Source organism: Schistocerca gregaria, chromosome X (genome assembly GCF_023897955.1).
Source record: "Schistocerca gregaria isolate iqSchGreg1 chromosome X, iqSchGreg1.2, whole genome shotgun sequence".
Classification (NCBI taxonomy): Eukaryota; Metazoa; Arthropoda; class Insecta; order Orthoptera; family Acrididae; genus Schistocerca; species Schistocerca gregaria.
In genome coordinates, this window is record NC_064931.1 from 587,980,185 (window position 1) to 588,001,271 (window position 21,087).

A 21,087-nucleotide genomic window follows, 5' to 3' on the forward strand; every position below is an offset into this window, starting at 1 on the left:
ATGGTTGAAACAAAAGAACCCCCAAACACCCACACTGAACAGCCTACTAAAGCTCCACAAGGATGGCATTCCTATACGCCCTGTAGTCAATTTCAGAAGTGCACGCACATACCACTTAGCCAGAGAAATTCACACATACATACAGAAACATTACATATACACAAATAACAGAAGCATACACAACACTGAAGAACTGGTACAGCAAATCAAAGACATCAGCATACCCACAACAGCCACACTCACATCATTTGACATCACATCCATGTACACCAATATCCCCACCACTGAAACCATCAACATCATCAGACAACAATTAGAAGAACAAGCCAAAATTCCCGAACCCTACATAAAAGAAATAGCTAGCCCCCCTTAAACTTATCACACAACAAAACTACTTCTCCTTCGACAATCAGTTTTACTCACAAGAAGATGGGCTACCAATGGGGTCACCAGTCAGTGGAGTCCTAGCCAACATCTTTCTCAATCAAAATTGAAAATAAAATATTCGAAACAATAGTCAGACCCAAACAATACTGGATAATATATTGGTACCGTCATGTAGATGACATCATATGCCTTATAGATGAAACACCAAGTCGCATCCAACAACTCCACAGTGATATAAACAAAGTACACCCAAAAATAAAATTCACCATAGAAACAGAACACGACAAAAGGCTAAACTTCCTTGACCTTACAATATACAGACACAACAACCAACACCAATTCTCTATATTCAGGAAAGTGACCACTACTAGCACAACCATTCACAAAGACTCTAACCATCCGATTACACACAAACTAGCTGGCTTCTAAACAAAACCCCACTCACTGAAAACAACTACAAGAATGAATTGCAGACAATCAGACAAATAGCAGTGGAGAATGGATATGACACAAACACTCTAGATAAACTAAACCACAAAATTAAAGCAAAATTAAAAAGGACACCCAACATACAAAAACACAAGCCTCCCCATCAACCCACAAACACACAGAACCCACCAATGAACACACATGAACAGGAAACACCCATAATGACAAACAGATGGTTCACTCTCACCTATAACAACAAAACAGTACACAGAATAGGCAACATACTCAAAAAACAAGGGATAAAAATAGCCTACAGGACAGACAACTCAAAACAGAAAAAACTAAGGACAACCAACACAAGCAAAGACAAACACAACACATCTGGTATTTACCAATTAACATGCCAGGATTGCAAAGCAGTTTATATAGGGCAGACAACCAGAAACTTTAATACCAGATATACAGAACACAAAAGAGCATTAAAAAGTAACAGCTGTCATTCCACATTTGCTGAACACCTCATGGACAAGAAACATAGCCCAACAAACATCAATACGGATTTGAAAATTCTCAAATGCAGCAACAGCCCCTCACAAAAACTGATAATCGAAGAAAATTACCAGATACAAAAAGCCATAGTGGAAGGCAAACAAATGATAAATGAATACACAGCTCTCTGCAATGGCACTCTGTTCTCTGCCCTCAAAGAATTAACAGACAAAACCAACCTATAGAGATCTTAACCACTCTCCCCCACACACCACAAAAAAAAAACACATACACCTCTGAAAGGTTCAAAATAACCGCCAGGAACACCTTCAACTGTTCCACTGTCAGCCATCTTTTTTTTACACCTCCAGCTGTTCCACTGCCAGCCATGTTTTATTTTTACAGCTGATAAACAGTGAAACAGTGAGTGACAGCGACAGTGGCAGTGGCAACTCAATATTCAGTGTTTGACAGTGATAAAGACGGAAAAAGAGTAAGTAAAACTCTATTTAAACAGATACTCACTCACACACACACACACACACACACACACAAACACACACACACATTGAATTAAATAATTTCAGACATAGTAATAACATAGTTCTTAAAATCGTAATTTTGGCTCAAACAATTTACCTACTTTAAGGTATAAGTGGTTGCAGATGACAAACTGTGGAACAAACAGTCACTGTAGAAACGCAAGTCAGAAAAACCTCACCATGTGGTAAAAAGGTATGAATTTGTCATAATTTATATGTTTTTTCAATTATCTGTAATTACATTTTTTATAAACTAATAGCTATATGTATACAAAACAACAAAGAACGTTCTTTATCTTTAACAGATGTAAAATAAAAGCCCACTGAGGATGCTGCAACTGCAGTGAAACATGTCTGGGTTATAAAACAAAACTGTGTTTTGCTAAAGGCGGATCCTATCCAAAAACATATATATTGTTAAAGCAAACACGGAGAAAAAAAAGAGCTTCAATACCAAGATGATTATTTCGACGCCTTGCCAGGCATTTCCGAGCAAGCTCTACAACAAGTAGAAGTGATATCAGGTGTTCCCCAGGGAAGCGTCCTGGGACCTCTACTGTTCCTGATCTATATAAATGACCTGGGTGACAATCTGAGCAGTTCTCTTAGGTTGTTCGCAGATGATGCTGTAATTTACCGTCTAGTAAGGTCATCCGAAGACCAGTATCAGCTGCAAAGCGATTTAGAAAAGATTGCTGTATGGTGTGTCAGGTGGCAGTTGACGCTAAATAACGAAAAGTGTGAGATGATCCACATGAGTTCCAAAAGAAATCCGTTGGAATTCGATTACTCGATAAATAGTACAATTCTCAAGGCTGTCAATTCAACTAAGTACCTGGGTGTTAAAATTACAAACAACTTCAGTTGGAAGGACCACATTAGATAATATTGTCGGGAAGGCGAGCCAAAGGTTGCGTTTCATTGGCAGGACACTTAGAAGATGCAACAAGTCCACTAAAGAGACAGCTTACACTACACTCGTTCGTCCTCTGTTAGAATATTGCTGCGCGGTGTGGGATCCTTACCAGGTGGGATTGACGGAGGACATCGAGAGGGTGCAAAGAAGGGCAGCTCGTTTTGTATTATCGCGTTATAGGGGAGAGAGTGTGGCAGATATGATACACGAGTTGGGATGGAAGTCATTACAGCATAGACGTTTTTCGCCGCGGCGAGACCTTTTTACGAAATTTCAGTCACCAACTTTCTCTTCCGAATGCGAAAATATTTTGTTGAGCCCAACCTACATAGGTAGGAATGATCATCAAAATAAAATAAGAGAAATCAGAGCTCGAACAGAAAGGTTTAGGTGTTCGTTTTTCCCACTCGCTGTTCGGGAGTGGAATAGTAGAGAGATAGTATGATTGTGGTTCGATGAACCCTCTGCCAAGCACTTAAATGTGAATTGCAGAGTAGTCATGTAGATGTAGATGTAGATGTAGAAATTCCGGAACACCACAACAAAGTTACATCAAACTATTTTAAATATAAAATTCAATAGACTTTGTCTTTCATATAATGTAATACCTAACTATATACATGTAAATGTAAACAGTATGTCACCTGCAGCTCGTCATGCCAAACACAAAGCTGAAATTGAGTGGCTGAAGCAAGAAATTAGAAACCTACATACAAAAAAGCAGGAACTCAATGTTGAACTATTCAAAATTCACCTGGAACTAGGAAACCACATTAAAGTCTCTGAAATATTCAATGATATCATGAATACAGTCAAACAAAACACAGAAACACAAATAAAATCAAAATGGAATAAACAACAACAAAAACTAAACAGTCTTTTAAAACAAAACAAAGCTTTTGCACTTAAAAATAGAAAACAAGCAAACCACACATTCCACAAACGTCTGGTGAACCTTACTGACATACCACTAACCAACCAAGAAATAAGTTTTCTAGAAAAAGTCCCAAAATACAATGTCAACACACACATCACACACAAGACAGTGGAGAATCTTATCACAGAAAGTGAGTACATCATAAAACGACAAGAAAGAAACAATAACCAAAACTTCAATGCAGGACTGACAAGAGAATTAGTCACAGAAGAAATAAGATACATAATAAAAGAAAACAAAAACAACATATTAACAGGAACAAAAACCGAAGAAGAAAAAACCTCTAGGAAAATAAAGGACAAACTTAAAAACAATGAGGCACTCATCACAAGATCAGACAAGGGCAGCACCATGATAATAATAAAACAGGATGAATACAAGCAAAAAACCTTAAAATTCCTGGAAGACAACAACATAAGAAAGCTAACCAGTGACCCAACACAAAGATACCAGAAAAACACAATAACACTCCTAAAAAATATCTCACACATATTCACAAATCAGAAAGCAAAATGGTTGAAACAAAAGAACCCCCAAACACCCACACTGAACAGCCTACTAAAGCTCCACAAGGATGGCATTCCTATACGCCCTGTAGTCAATTTCAGAAGTGCACGCACATACCACTTAGCCAGAGAAATTCACACATACATACAGAAACATTACATATACACAAATAACAGAAGCATACACAACACTGAAGAACTGGTACAGCAAATCAAAGACATCAGCATACCCACAACAGCCACACTCACATCATTTGACATCACATCCATGTACACCAATATCCCCACCACTGAAACCATCAACATCATCAGACAACAATTAGAAGAACAAGCCAAAATTCCCGAACCCTACATAAAAGAAATAGCTAGCCCCCCTTAAACTTATCACACAACAAAACTACTTCTCCTTCGACAATCAGTTTTACTCACAAGAAGATGGGCTACCAATGGGGTCACCAGTCAGTGGAGTCCTAGCCAACATCTTTCTCAATCAAAATTGAAAATAAAATATTCGAAACAATAGTCAGACCCAAACAATACCGGATAATATATTGGTACCGTCATGTAGATGACATCATATGCCTTATAGATGAAACACCAAGTCGCATCCAACAACTCCACAGTGATATAAACAAAGTACACCCAAAAATAAAATTCACCATAGAAACAGAACACGACAAAAGGCTAAACTTCCTTGACCTTACAATATACAGACACAACAACCAACACCAATTCTCTATATTCAGGAAAGTGACCACTACTAGCACAACCATTCACAAAGACTCTAACCATCCGATTACACACAAACTAGCTGGCTTCTAAACAAAACCCCACTCACTGAAAACAACTACAAGAATGAATTGCAGACAATCAGACAAATAGCAGTGGAGAATGGATATGACACAAACACTCTAGATAAACTAAACCACAAAATTAAAGCAAAATTAAAAAGGACACCCAACATACAAAAACACAAGCCTCCCCATCAACCCACAAACACACAGAACCCACCAATGAACACACATGAACAGGAAACACCCATAATGACAAACAGATGGTTCACTCTCACCTATAACAACAAAACAGTACACAGAATAGGCAACATACTCAAAAAACAAGGGATAAAAATAGCCTACAGGACAGACAACTCAAAACAGAAAAAACTAAGGACAACCAACACAAGCAAAGACAAACACAACACATCTGGTATTTACCAATTAACATGCCAGGATTGCAAAGCAGTTTATATAGGGCAGACAACCAGAAACTTTAATACCAGATATACAGAACACAAAAGAGCATTAAAAAGTAACAGCTGTCATTCCACATTTGCTGAACACCTCATGGACAAGAAACATAGCCCAACAAACATCAATACGGATTTGAAAATTCTCAAATGCAGCAACAGCCCCTCACAAAAACTGATAATCGAAGAAAATTACCAGATACAAAAAGCCATAGTGGAAGGCAAACAAATGATAAATGAATACACAGCTCTCTGCAATGGCACTCTGTTCTCTGCCCTCAAAGAATTAACAGACAAAACCAACCTATAGAGATCTTAACCACTCTCCCCCACACACCACAAAAAAAAACACAGTCACCTCTGAAAGGTTCAAAATAACCGCCAGGAACACCTTCAACTGTTCCACTGTCAGCCTTCTTGTTTTTACACCTCAGCTGTTCCACTGCCAGCCATGTTTTGTTTTTACATCTGATAAACAGTGAAACAGTGAGTGACAGCGACAGTGGCAGTGGCAACTCAATATTCAGTGTTTGACAGTGATGAAGACGAAATAAGAGTAAGTGAAACTCTATTTAAACAGGCGCTCACACACACACACACACACACACACACATTGAATTAAATAATTTCAGGCATAGTAATAACATAGTTCTTCAAATCGTAATTTTGGCTCAAACAATTTATCTACTTTAAGGTATAAGTGGTTGCAGATGACAAACTGTGGAACAAACAGTCACTGTAGAAACACAAGTCAGAAAAACCACACCATGTGGTAAAAAGGTATGAATTTGTCATAATTTATGTGTTTTTTCAAATATCTGTAATTACATTTTTTATAAACTAATAGCTATATGTATACAAAACAGCAAAGAACGTTCCTTATCTTTAACAGATGTAAAATAAAAGCCCACTGAGGATGCTGCAACTGCAGTGAAACATGTTTGGGTTATAAAACAAAAATGTGTTTTGCTAAAGGCGGACCCTATCCAAAAACATATATATTGTTAAAGCAAACACGGGGAAAAAAAGAGCTTCAATACCAAGATAACTATACAATTATGTCAAGATATGGGGTATTCACGCTGCATTTATATGTGTGCAGACTATGAAGTTCTGATAAACATGTAAATAGTAATAACGATGTAAAAGACGCCATAGCACAAAACAGATTATAGATGAGTGGCTTTCTGGGATGATAGCTATCTTGCTTCTGCTTCTGCAGTTTAGAAGATATTGGAGATGTTGGTGTGTGATTCGATGCACCTCATTTTTCGGAAGTGGTCAATGTATTCAGAGTTTAAACTTTTATAGATTCTCAAAGAACTGCAAAAAGCCATCTTTCAGCTTGTTTGAGACACCACCATTTTTGGTGCACCTCCTGCACAAAAGTCATGTGAGCAACAGCCGTCCAAATTTCCAGCCTTGGGATTTACTGAATTCGAGCGACACTGCTCGTCGTTGTACCTGGAATCACATCTACCAGTCACCTAGCCGGATCTGCCACTGCACCCATGAGACCTGACCCTGCTAGCATTCAGCTATACAACAATTTCATTTTACCTTGTACCAATACTGAACGGCCAATTAGCTTGTCTACATATGCATAACATTACAATCAACAGATGGCTCTTGGATTATCTTGGGATTTTGACAAGGCACAATTCAAACAATTCAGTAGTTCTTCCAAGACTCCATAAGCTGTAAGTTCCTCAAGCAATGCAATACAAGAAGTAGAAAGTATTAAGTTCTTGAGACTACAGATAGATCACAACCTCAGTTGACAATCCACTGCATAGAATTAATTAAACGCTTTTGTTCAGCCATATTTATAGTACAGATGATTACTCATATCTATGATTTGAAAATGAAGAAACTAACTTATTCTGTATAATTCCATTTACCAATGAGTTGGTGAATCACTTGCTTGGGAAATTCAATTTACAGGAATAGTATTTTCAGAATACAGAAATGTGTTATGAAAATTATATCTGGTATTAATTGAAGAGTCTCCTGTTCAGAGATGTTCAAAAAGCTGAGTATGTTGACAACTACTTCACAATACAGATATTCACTACTGTCGATTGTTGTTATCTATATTTCTCTTTTTTGCAAACAATAGTGAGAAATGTGAATATAACACTAGGAGCAAAAACAATATCTGCAAAGATCTTGAGAGGCTAACATTCTTACAGAAAGGAGTCAAATAGATGGGTAAATATGTTTTAAAAAACCTACCAGAGGGAATTAAATATCATGTCGATAATTTACTGGAGTTTATGACTGAATTAAAGAACATTCTATTGAACAACTGCTTCTACTCCATTGAAGAGTGTCTTCTTAATTTACTATCATTCCACCGCTTTGCTCGAAGAATAAATTACAAGGGCCAATCAAACAGGTTCAATTTCAAGGGTATACAGTCCAGAATCAGTATGCCAATCAGGCAAAAACCCCTGTCACCATTGGGATAATCATCCCACTGACACACCAGGTTGAGGATATCTGTTTGGTAAAACATTGTGTCCTGTTACACATCCTTGTTCAACAGGAATTGTTGACCTCTCGAGGCCATTTTTAAGGGACCAGTGGTGTGATAATCACTAAGGAGAGAGATCAAGACTATAGGGCGAGTGCTTGAGTGTGTCCCACTTCAGTTGGCTTAACTTACGCACTATGACATATGCGATATGGGGACATGCATTGTCATGAGCCAGCAGCACAGCTTGTCGCACCATTCCACAAATTGGTTTTCGACATACGTGCTGCCCCATACACGTTCTTCATCGTCTGATGGTGGAGTCTGTGCTTCGACAGCCAAGAAAAGAATAACAGCACGTTGGTTCTGTTTGGGCATATTTGGTAATATTGTCACCATAGTTAAGATTCTCACATTTACCACATGCAGGTCGGAAAGACAGGAATGCTACACTAATGTTTTGCTTATATTTCGTTGCTCATACTGGGGATCTCCACTAAGAGCCATCAGGCACATTTTTCTCTGGTGTTTCGGCAGATAATTGCAATTTATTTTTGCATTGAGTAGCTGTAGTCTGTCAAAACAGTTCCTGCTCATCTTATTTTCCATGTGTCGCCCATTGTCAATTGAAAGCGTCGGTTTTCCCCATTACAAACAAAATTACTTTTAAATGGGGATTTTGTGTGTCAGATTAACATACCAGTCGGAGAATAGTCTAGTCCGATATTAATTTTATCGACATGTATTAACAGTGGCATTAAAACTCGAAGAATAAACTGCAATCCAGCATCGACTTAGTAGTGCTGCATACTTGGCGGTGGCAGTCAGTACGGTCCAGGGCGATGCTGTCACTGCTGGGGTTTTGGATATACTTCTAGTTTTGCCGTCCCTTTAAATACATATCGACAAAACGAATGTCGCACAAGACTAATCTGGAGGCCGCTATATCGAATGGGCACTTAAAATTCCGCTTTAACAATAATTCTGTTTGCAAGAGAAGAAAAACGTCGGTTTCTGTCGATAATGTGCCTCGTATGAAAGACTTAGTGAGTAGCATTTCTTTGGGGTGACACCAGCTACACAATGCAAAAAGTAACCGCAAATATGTGCAAAGACATCGGACAAAGTATGCCTGATGTCTGTTAGGAGAGAGACACTGTAACCCCACATTGGAGTCGCGTAACGTTACATAAACGCTGCCGCATTATCCTAAAAACAGAAACTTTATAATCTCCCATTATAAATGTACATCCTTGATTTCTTTCTACTCCATAGCGATCACTCTCCATGGAATGCATGAAATACGACTACTGTAATGTAACTGTTATAGAACTCCTTAACAGATCTTTTCTGGATCGTTGGTTCAGTCATTTGGGAAACAAAAAAAGGCCTGTAACGGGAAACAAAAATGCTCTGTATGTTCATCAGGCTCTAGACTTTCATGTTTGGAGACAACCTGAACACGAAGTCTACAAGGAATTACCGACATCTATGGACGGCATGAAATCTCGTAAAACACTGGTCCATGGTACAATAATTCATGAATTGCAACTGGAGTTCAATACATAGTATCGTCTGTACAGAACAACCTAAGAGCATATATCAAAGTGAATATTTTGAACAATTCAAATGACAGTTACACTAATAAATGTACCATTCATATATGAGTTACGTACTTCCTTACATTAGGACAAGTACAGCAGCCATTTACAGGATCTTTTTCGTTTATAGTAGGACAGCGACGCTGTTATCTTATTCCTATTCGATCATTTTCCACAAATGTTACGTCGTTGAAGTCATCTTCGAAGGTTCTTTCTAATACACAGACAAAAGTATTCCATTTAGAAAAACAAACAAAAAAAGGCTGTGCCATAATAACGCCACAAATTGTGCTCTATAAGCTCGAGAAAGTCACACCTAGACTGGTGCAAGTAAACTTATCGACATTGGGTTCATTTGTAATATTTACTGTGAAAGTAACAGTCTTTGAGTATCCAAAGATGTAATGTTAGAGAGTTTTGAATTGTGATGTTTGATACTTTAAGCAGTTGTTTGCATCGGTGCGAAGTGGGTTTTGTGTGGTGGTGTGAAAGAAGCGGGCTGTGAAGAAGTGCAAAACTTTTGTAGTAAGTGTAATTTATACAGTTTGAAGAGATGTATAATGTCACGACTCACATGACAACCTATTTCGCAATATACGAGCGAAGTGAAATTGATATCGTTTTTCGTGAACTAAAGCAACTATTAAGCTTATTCAGAAATTAAGTTTTGTAAACTGTATACATTCGGTAACAAAGCAGTTGTTACGTCCAGAACAGCAGACAATTGGTGAAAGTCAATAAGAAAAAAATCTTATTTTGGGTATCCATTTTATTTTAATTGAAAGTGATAATGGTAAATTTCAGCGGCGTTAATGTATCTCATATTGTTGTTTCTCATGGTTCAATGGTGAAAATGACCCCGTTTGAGGAATTTAAATCCGTTAACACAATGGGATAATAATCCAGGGCTATTATGTGCATCGAGATCCTATTACTGTGTGTGAAAACTCGTATTATGTGTGGTGCATACACTGAAATTTTTGTGAGCTATTTAGGTATACGAACGTCGCCTCAGCTCAAACATTAGTTTATTAATTACAGCGCATAGTGGCATTCAAATATATAGACTAATGTTTTATAGTGTCAGAAATAAACAAACACACATGTTACGTTGATACGTCAGAAATAAAGTGAAGTATACAGCCCTAAAACTATTCGACCAGGGTCTCCCCATATTTCTAGGCAAAGCGGAGGGGTGAGCGCACCCCTCCCTAGCTCTCAGGGAAAAGTAAGAATATGGTGTATTAATGTGTTTTCCTTTCAAGAAAACGCTTTAGAAGTCAGGATTACACAGGTTTTTATCAATTCCACAGTGATACACCGCAAAAAAAGTATCTTTATGTTAACAGGATTGTGTACTGTATAACATACTTCTGTGCACTGTGAATGAACTTCCATCGAGTTGCACCGAGCGAGGTAGCGCAGTGGTTAGCACACTGGACTCGCATTCGGGAGGACGATGGTTCAATCCCGTCTCCGGCCATCCTGATTTAGGTTTTCCGTGATTTCCCTAAATCGCATCAGGCCAATGCCGGGATGGTTCCTTTGAAAAGGCACGGCCGATTTCCTTCTCAATCCTTCCCTCACCCGAGCTTGCGCTCCGTCTCTAATGACCTCGTTGTCGACGGGACGTTAAACACTAATCTCCTCCTCCTCCTCCTTCATCTAGTTGCAATGTAAGTATTTAACTGTGCTAGAAGGTGTAAAAAAATCGTTTAAATAGTGTAAGGACTTTTTTTGTTTGTTGTGGACAGTTACATAGTACACAGATGCCTGCATCTTCATGGACATCTCCTCACAATTTTTGTAATGGGTGTCTAGTGTTTTGCAGTGGGAATTTTGCTTTAAAGTGTGTTTGGTGTAAAGGTTATATTTAGGGGGATATGGCCCATATTAGGGGGTAATTATTGTGTTCTTAAATAACTTCACTAATTTTAGAAACCCATATTTAAAATACATCATTGGAACATGATTAAATTTAAGCTCAAGCACAGATCTTGTTAGAATTCTGGGATCATAATTCTTTGTCAATAATTTTCAAATTATTACTGGGTTGCAGTCATTTGTGACTGTATCTATTGAGTGCTATGTCTTGGCACCTTTGTATTTGTTCAGTCTAATAAAACATGATTCATCAAGTCTGTTGTTCAATTCACATTGAGTTACATTTGACTTTCAATTCTTTCATTGCATGCCACTAGTTTCTACAAGAGTTTGTCATAACCGTATGAAGTAAGCACATTGTGCCTCATCTGTAATTAGGGCTCATTTCCAGTGGGCATTGATTGTTAATGCAGCAGTATCCTCAACTTTTGTCTTTTTAAATGTGCTGATGTTTGTTTAGCATCAGTGTGTGCTGTTTGTGCCTATATTTATTCTAAACATTACTAGCCCACTGTAAGTAGAGTCTGAACTTGTTTGAAACTGAAAAGCTAATTATATTATTTCTAACTGTCTAATTTATAGCACCATTTAGTCCTTTTAAACATAAATTTGTTTGTTATTTTCCTCAAGAATGTGTGTTGGCTGTAAATTTTCTTCTAGGAGATTTAAGTTCATGCTTCATTTTCGATTAATTATGTGCAGGCGATTTCCTCCAGATCACGTTTTCAACTTTGGCACTAAAATTTGCATTAGAAATCATTATTTTTCATGCGCTGTGTGCTTTTGTGTAATACTTGCTGTAAATTGTATGAGTGTGTGATGACAATTAGGTAAACACATTAAACATAATGTAGCTCACTGGTATGTATGTAGTAAAACACAACCACCAGTAAGAAGTAATTTAAATGGTTAGCATCTTCCCACGTTTTTCGCTGAGAGGATCTACAATCGTAAAACTGATTTTTTTCACATCATAGCAAGAGGTTAAAACTATGATGTACAAAACATCGTAATAATTAATATTTTATTTATTTGTGTGTGATTTCATTTGTAAAAATTTTTCTTTTGTAGTAGTGAAAGATTGATCTGTAGTATAGCACGGGATCTTAAGTTGGGTTGTTGGACGGCTATAATTTGAATTGGGGAAACCAGTAAATGTGAATGAAGAATATAGGGTGTGGCAGCACGTTGATCTGTATCATAATCTAATTTATAATCTTGCTATATTTAACACACTTTGCCATGAAAACTGAAGTGACAAGGTAAATTCGGAAAACCCATTTTACATAATGGCAAGTATTGTATGTGTATTATGTACGTACATTGTGAATAAGCCATGAAAATTGTAGGGAATCTGCTACATAACTTCCACTGATGTGTGTATCCCATAGTTTTAACAATTGTGCTGTGGTACATTTAGCCTTCTACTTCCACCTGTATGTAGTCTGGATCAAGGTAGTGACATCCCAGAGGCTTCAATATGACAGTAGAGTCTCTTGAAACTGTACCTATGGAGCACTAGCTTTTGGTGAAGGAGGTTATAGTTGATAAATTTTGGCAGTTTTGGCACATCTGACTGTCTAAATTTTACTGGTATGGCAGTAGTCATCACAAATTATGATAATGAATGACAGAATGATCACTTCGGAAGTGAAATGTATGGTAGTTGCAGTAAGATTTCTCGTTAAGTGCTGGAATGACCATTCTCAATCTGGGGAAGATACCTTACTGAAATGCATTATTTAAATTGCCCGAGTCTCAGAAAACATGACAGTGAAAAACTTGAACATTTGCAGTAGGAGCTGCTAGTGTAAAACTGCCCAGAGGTTGAATATGTGTTTATGTGCTGCACCATGTATGCTGTCCACCCCCGTTAGCTGAGTGGTCAGTGTGGCGGAATGCCACGCCAAGGGGCCCGGGTTCGATTCCCAGCTGTGGCAGGATATTTTCTTGACTCAGGGACTGGGTATTGTGTTGTCCTCATCATTTCATTTCCATCTCCGATGAACAAGTCACCCAATGTGCCGTCAATGCAATAAGTACTTGCCCTCGGCGGCTGAACTTTCGCCAGTGAGGGCTTCCTGGCCCACGATGCTTTATGCCCATTTCTATTTGTACCATTTATGCTCAGAGAAGTGTGTGACAAATCATGCCACTTTTCTCAAATACTTATGCATAGTTGCTGTTGATCCATTTCAGTAAAGACCACCGAGCAAGGTGGTGCTGTGGTTAGCTCACTGGACTTCTATTTGCGAGGGTGACAGTTGAGATCCCTTTCTGGCCTTCTAGATTGAGGTTCTCTGTGATCTCCCAAAATCACTCCAGGCCAATGCTGGGATGCTCTCATTAAAAAAGGGCATGCCCAATTCATTTTCCCATCCAATCTGAGTTTGTGCTTCATCTGTAATTATTGTCTCCACTTTTGGTGTGGTGCTTGTCTGATAGTGGCCCACATCCTACTAGACTACTTGATTTTGGCCATCTTATGGCGAAACCTTATAGTTACTGACACACTGCCTCTGGTGCTCCTGGACAACACCAAAGCGGCTGATCTCATTTTCCGTTTTACCTGTGAAAGTGGTTTCTACTCTTCTCTTTCTCGGGTAGGCTGCATTAGCCTCCTCTCCCACTTGAGAGATGGGTGAGGTGCCCTGTTACCCACTTCAACCCAGTGGGTTGCATATTATGTACATACATTTTAAACAAGCCACGAAAAATGCAAGCTGGCCTTCACAACTTTTTAAATCCTGTTATTGTTTTATATCTGTTGTTTGTTTACTGGTTTGTCATCATTGTTCTCTTTCCTAAGATTTCATAAACTTGCCCAAGTAGCTAGTTTTCTTGCAGTAACAGAGGAGGAGGAAAAACAGGTTGGCTGCAGAGGGTACATCTTCAGTTGCTTAGCATGCCCTGGGGTCTTCCAGCTGCTTCCTGGGTGGAACAACTCACCCACCTTCCCCTCCTTACCCCTCTCTCACTTCTACATGCTTTTATCTCTTGTTTTTATTGATACCTTGAGGGCTATTCGTGGCTTGGTGCATATAGAATGGAGGGACTCACCACCCTGTAGTCTGGTCTCTTTAACCTCATCAGTCCTATCCAACCTGATGACTGTGCAGTCGATGGTATGTTTAACTGTAATCTTCCATGATAAAGATCCCAGACAATAGCTCTAGCAGTGGTCAGATGAGTGTTTTTGGCGAGAATGACATTTTGTTGGGTGTGTCTTAATGACTAATATGGATGTTTTATCAGTTTCAGTTGTATCCTTAGAATATGCAGCTAACATAAAGTAGCTTGTGTATTCTTCAGACAGATGTCAAATATTAATTTCTAGAATACTAACAAAATGTAATTTATTCGCAAAACTCATGTTACTGATTCTTCTCTATAAACGGGATTTTACAAGTGTTGAGCATTTAGTTGTTAATTTTCATGCATAATTTGGAGTAGATGATCAAAACTTGTAATATTTTAGGGCTGTGTGGATGTTTCTGTTTCTTACAGATACTTTTTCTTTTTGGTTTACTTGTGGTCACTTTATAAGTTATGAAACTCTGTTGCAACTTTCACTTTTTCTGGTCATTGACTACTAATATATTGCAAAATATTATGAACGTGATTTTTCTATGTTGTGAGGCTGATAACTTACTGTTGGAGAAAGACCCATTGTACACCATTGAGAGTATTATTAATAATTGTTTTACCCGTCTTCTTAGCTACTATCAGACTGCAGATAGTTGGGCAGTTTTAGTGTTTGCAGTAAATAAGCTTGTTCTTACTGGGTACACAAAATTTCTTGAATGTGCCAAGGTTCAATGCAGGGTCCACTTTTGTTCTTGTCGTACCTAGTTGAAATGCCATCTCGTGTTATGTGAAGTAGTTCTCCATCAATCCAAACATTATTAAACACCATTGAAGCATCAAAAGAAAGTGCAACTTGAACTAAAATTCCAGATTCATTTTTGAATGTACTACTACTTCAGTGTAAAGCTGTCCTCTACCCAAAGGTTGGCGTGGAAACCTCTAGTACTTGACTAAGCACAGGCCTGTTAGTTATGGGATACCCATGCCTTCCTCTCACGTTCAAACTAACTTAATGCATTAGTTGAAAAGGGACTGAAATTTTAATGTGCCCTTCGGACCGCGGATGAACTCAGTAATAAATACATATACAAATCATTGCGAGAGATGATAGAAAAGCATTGCCTGTATAGTTCTTTACAAGACAGTTATTGAACATCCCTTCAGCCTAAAAACTGTTGTGGATATTTTAAACACTTCAGTTTTTAAATGAAGGTTAAAAATTGATTTGTGTGACTGTTTTTGTGTGTGTGTGTGACTGTGTGTGTGTGTGACTGTGTGTGTGTGTGTGTGTCTGTGTGTGTCTGTTTTTGTGTGTGTGTGTGTGTGTGTGTGTGTGTTTGTTTTTGTGTGTGTGTTTTTGTTTTTGTGTGTGTGTTTTTGTTTTTGTGTGTGTGTTTTTGTTTTTGTGTGTGTGTTTTTGTTTTTGTGTGTGTGTTTTTGTTTTTGTGTGTTTTTGTTTTTGTGTGTTTTTGTGTGTGTGTGTGTGTGTGTGTGTGTGTGTGTGTGAGGGAGGGAAGTATGGTGTAATTAGTGAGATTTGTTTTCAGTCGTCATATTTTATTCTGGCATCACTTCCTCTTTTTTATTGTTAAATTTTGTTATTTGTTGAGCTTTTGTGGTGATGTGTCTAACAGTTGAGCTCCATATTTTGGTAGAAAGAAAACTGTATTTTCTTAACTTATTTATTGGTAAGATACACATTTAACTATTTTATGATAACCAAATGGAATTATAGTAATAAAATTACTGAATTTGAAGCCAAATGAGAACCATTGCACATTTATGTTTACTCCCTAAGAAATTACAAACCAGGATCAGTCTTACTAATAGAAATGGAAGAACAAAAAAAAACATTCATTTAGTGTGCTTGGCAAGTCATTTATCTGACATCTCTCTCTTCACACTTATGTTTGACTCTGTTAAAACCAAATAAGGAGGTGGGAGCCTACTGATACATTTTTTGTTCACGTGTTCTGTTTGTGTATTGGTGAGGAGTATGTTACCTACTACCTCAGTTTTAATGTTATTTGATAAATCCCTCCCAAGAATTGCTTATTTTGGAGTTTTTACTAAATTATTTTGAAAAAGGCCCATTCTGTGATCTACATGTTGGTTGGGGTAATTGTAAACACTTGCAGTCATTCAGGATAATTTTACTATGTTGTAGAACAGGGTTAGATTACAGTTTCCCTGTTAGCAAATCCATACCTAGTCCAAGCTTTGAGATTGCCGTTTCCATTTACCCCTGACATAATGGGATACATGTAATTTTTTATGATTTCAGACAGAATCAAAAGATTAATGAATCAAAGATCAGAGTTTGTATTTAAGGCCTTTCATGTCTTAAATTTACAAAAAGGACTTTTTTAAATTTGGCTGGCTAGTAATTACTTCAAATCAGTCCAAAACTTTTAAAAATCGTTTCATATTACCCCGCCTGACTCTTATACTTGATTTTCTAACAGAGGACAGATTCACTGCAGTTTCATTATACACATTTGTTTTGCTTATATGCTATACACTTCACTGCATATATCACTTTTGGTGGGCTTACACTTTTCATTTGCCATGAGAAAGGCAAAGTTGTGTGAAGTAGCTATAAATAATTAGAACATATTCCATTTACAGAAAAGTTTAGTTCTACACTTAATCTACAATGCTGGCAGAATCATTTTTGTGTGGTAGATTATAGTAGTGTTAATGCTGTGAGATGCTCATAGGGGTGTGGTGTAGGAATGGCATGGTATGGGCCTACCAAATCTGGGGTTCCCCAGCAGAGGCCAGTAATTGCCAGTAGTCCTCTATAGCCCTAGGTTACTGTCATACTATAGTGCCTGTCATTTGGTGTGACAGCATAAGTTATTTTACAGAGTTCAGTGCTTTTGGATGAACTACCAAGATCGTGAGAATGTTAGAAACATACATAAAACTCCTACCTCAGCATGAGCTGGTCACTGGTGGTTTGGATGGCTTTTGAACAATGCCAATAGTAGCAATGTCTGGAGCACCTTCCAAATTCCGCTTACATTAGTTTTGTATAGATATGCTAAGCTCTCTCTGAATTTGTTTAACAGCTGCTTTGAGAGCACCACGTGAGCTGATAATTATGAAAGTAAGTGCTCTCTGTGGGCAGTTCGGTCTACTGGTGAGTACGAAACACATTCTCAGGTCATACCTTTGGTTATTAAAAGATGGTGGCTGATTTGAAAGTGACCCCGATTAATGTACTGAAGAGTCCAAAGAGTGTTACTAGGACATGAAATACATGAAGAGACTTTGAAATACGTTTTAACTGGAACCAATAAGACTCAACAACAGGCCCCCAAGCTTTATTTGTAATGTGACTGTTGGAACATATGAGGGTCTGGTACACATTTCAGTACCGAAACTGAAGGGGTGGAAAAAGCAAGGATTGTCATCCTTATCCATCATGAAGAGATTAGACAGAATACGAGAGACTAACCAACTTTAAATCTTACCTGTGATGCTGATGGTGCCTGAAATTATTACACAAGAATTTCTGTGTGTCAAGGTGTAAATGCTGTGTGTTGCTGTAATAACCAAAGGCTTGGTGACACTTAGATAGCATGTAGAGTAACTGGAGTGAAATCTCGATCATCTGTAGTTGAGCCAGGATTACTATGCTTTTTCCCTCTGTTTGGGCAATTACTCTGGTGAACCACCCAATGTTGAGCAACATCTATCCCGTATTTGCCAAGGAGACCTAACAGCAGACCTAACTACACGCGCAAGAGATCTTTCACGCGTCTAGCAAAATGGGGTGGAGCGCCATCCTGCATAAACATGATACGTTCCAGCAGGTGTTTATCAGACAGGCCGGGGATGATGTGATTCTGTAACACATCGGCATACCTCTCACCCGTCACGGTAGCAGTTAGGGTCATTCCATATCAAATCACCCAATAAAAAATAAATTTTACACCCACCTCCTTAGATTTTTGTGAAATTTGGCTTAAATGGTTCTAATACCATCCTGACAACACCTGCAAATTTTTTTTGCTGTATCTTTTTTTTATAAATTTTTAAAGTCTTTATGTTTTGCGTTTTCTGAACCTTCGGAAACGGTAAATTTAATTTGTATTCAAAACTTTAAATTTGATTATCTTAAAAACTCTCTTAAATAACATCATAAATTTTTGAAGCAAGTTTATTTATTATACGTATTTGAAGATAAAAATGATACCATTAAAATATATTAATATTTTCTATGAAAAAAATATATGTATTTTTTCTTCTTCTTTTTTTAAACAGCTGTTTTGTGTTAGAAGAATTGCAATATCTAGAGTCTCAGACCTGATAGAATGCCCAAATTTGTTTTAATTTACTCTTAAACATATAGGCTACTTGATAAAACAAAAATAATGATGGCTTTTAAACATGTTTATTAATTATAGTGGATTACATTAGAATTCCCCCCCCCCATGAACCATGGACCTTGCCGTTGGTGGGGAGGCTTGCGTGCCTCAGCGATACAGATGGCCGTACCGTAGGTGCAACCACAACGGAGGGGTATCTGTTGAGAGGCCAGACAAACGTGTGGTTCCTGAAGAGGGGCAGCAGCCTTTTCAGTAGTTGCGGGGGCAACAGTCTGGATGATTGACTGATCTGGCCTTGCAACATTAACCAAAATGGCGTTGCTGTGCTGGTACTGCGAACGGCTGAAAGCAAGGGGAAATTACAGCCGTAATTTTTCCCGAGGACATGCAGCTTTACTGTATGATTAAATGATGATGGCATCCTCTTGGGTAAAATATTCCGGAGGTAAAATAGTCCCCCATTCGGATCTCCGGGCGGGGACTACTCAGGAGGATGTCGTTATCAGGAGAAAGAAAACTGGCGTTCTACGGATCGGAACGTGGAATGTCAGATCCCTTAATCGGGCAGGTAGGTTAGAAAATTTAAAAAGGGAAATGGATAGGTTAAAGTTAGATATAGTGGGAATTAGTGAAGTTCGGTGGCAGGAGGAACAAGACTTCTGGTCAGGTGATTACAGGGTTATAAACACAAAATCAAATAGGGGTAATGCAGGAGTAGGTTTAATAATGAATAGGAAAATAGGAATGCGGGTAAGCTACTACAAACAGCATAATGAACGCATTATTGTGGCCAAGATAGATACGAAGCCCACACCTACTACAATAGTACAAGTTTATATGCCAACTAGCTCTGCAGATGACGAAGAAATTGAAGAAATGTACAATGAAATAAAAGAAATTATTCAGATAGTGAAGGGAGGCGAAAATTTAATAGTAATGGGTGACTGGAATTCGAGTGTAGGAAAAGGGAGAGAAGGAAACATAGTAGGTGAATATGGATTGGGGCTAAGAAATGAAAGAGGAAGCCGCCTAGTAGAATTTTGTACAGAGCACAACTTAGTCATAGGTAACACTTGGTTTAAGAATCATGAAAGAAGGTTGTATACATGGAAGAACCCTGGAGATACTAAAAGGTATCGGATAGATTATATAATGGTAAGACAGAGATTTAGGAACCAGGTTTTAAGTAGTAAGACATTTCCAGGGGCAGATGTGGACTCTGACCACAATCTATTGGTTATGACCTGTAGATTAAAACTGAAGAAACTGCAAAAATGTGGGAAATTAAGGAGATGGGACCTGGATAAACTGAAAGAACCAGAGGTTGTACAGAGTTTCAGGGAGAGCATTAGGGAACAATTGACAGGAATAGGGGAAAGAAATACAGTAGTAGAAGAATGGGTAGCTCTGAGGGATGAAGTAGTGAAGGCAGCAGAGGATAAAGTAGGTAAAAAGACGAGGGCTGCTAGAAATCCTTGGGTAACAGAAGAAATATTGAATTTCATTGATGAAAGGAGAAAATATAAAAATGCAGTAAATGAAGCAGGCAAAAAGGAATACAAACGTCTCAAAAATGAGATTGACAGGAAGTGCAAAATGGCTAAACAGGGATGGCTAGAGGACAAATGTAAGGATGTAGAAGCTTATCTCACTAGGGGTAAGATAGATACTGCCTACAGGAAAATTAAAGAGACCTTTGGAGAGAAGAGAACCACGTGTATGAATATCAAGAGCTCAGATGGCAACCCAGTTCTAAGCAAAGAAGGGAAGGCAGAAAGGTGGAAGGAGTATATAGAAGGTTTATACAAGGGTGATGTACTTGAGGACAATATTATGGAAATGGAAGAGGATGTAGATGAAGACGAAATGGGTGATATGATATTGCGTGAAGAGTTTGACAGAGCACTGAAAGACCTGAGTCGAAACAAGGCCCCCGGAGTAGACAACATTCCATTAGAACTACTGACGGCTTTGGGAGAGCCAGTCATGACAAAACTCTACCAGCTGGTGAGCAAGATGTATGAGACAGGCGAAATACCCTCAGACTTCAAGAAGAATATAATAATTCCAATCCCAAAGAAAGCAGGTGCTGACAGATGTGAAAATTACCGAACTATCAGTTTAATAAGTCACAGCTGCAAAATACTAACGCGAATTCTTTACAGACGAATGGAAAAACTGGTAGATGCGGACCTCGGGGAGGATCAGTTTGGATTCCGTCGAAATGTTGGAACACGTGAGGCAATACTG

General features: G+C 38.2%; 1 protein-coding gene across 1 annotated transcript in view; it reads left to right on the forward strand.

Moving 5' to 3' along the window:
• The first annotated feature begins 9,915 nt into the window (after positions 1-9,915).
• LOC126298615 (probable E3 ubiquitin-protein ligase makorin-1) overlaps positions 9,916-21,087 on the forward strand; it is a 124,463-nt gene continuing 113,291 nt past the window's right edge. Inside the window, exon 1 of the mRNA XM_049990021.1 lies at positions 9,916-10,054. The gene's annotated coding sequence lies outside the window, so the exon portion shown is untranslated. The remainder of the gene's footprint in view (positions 10,055-21,087) is intronic.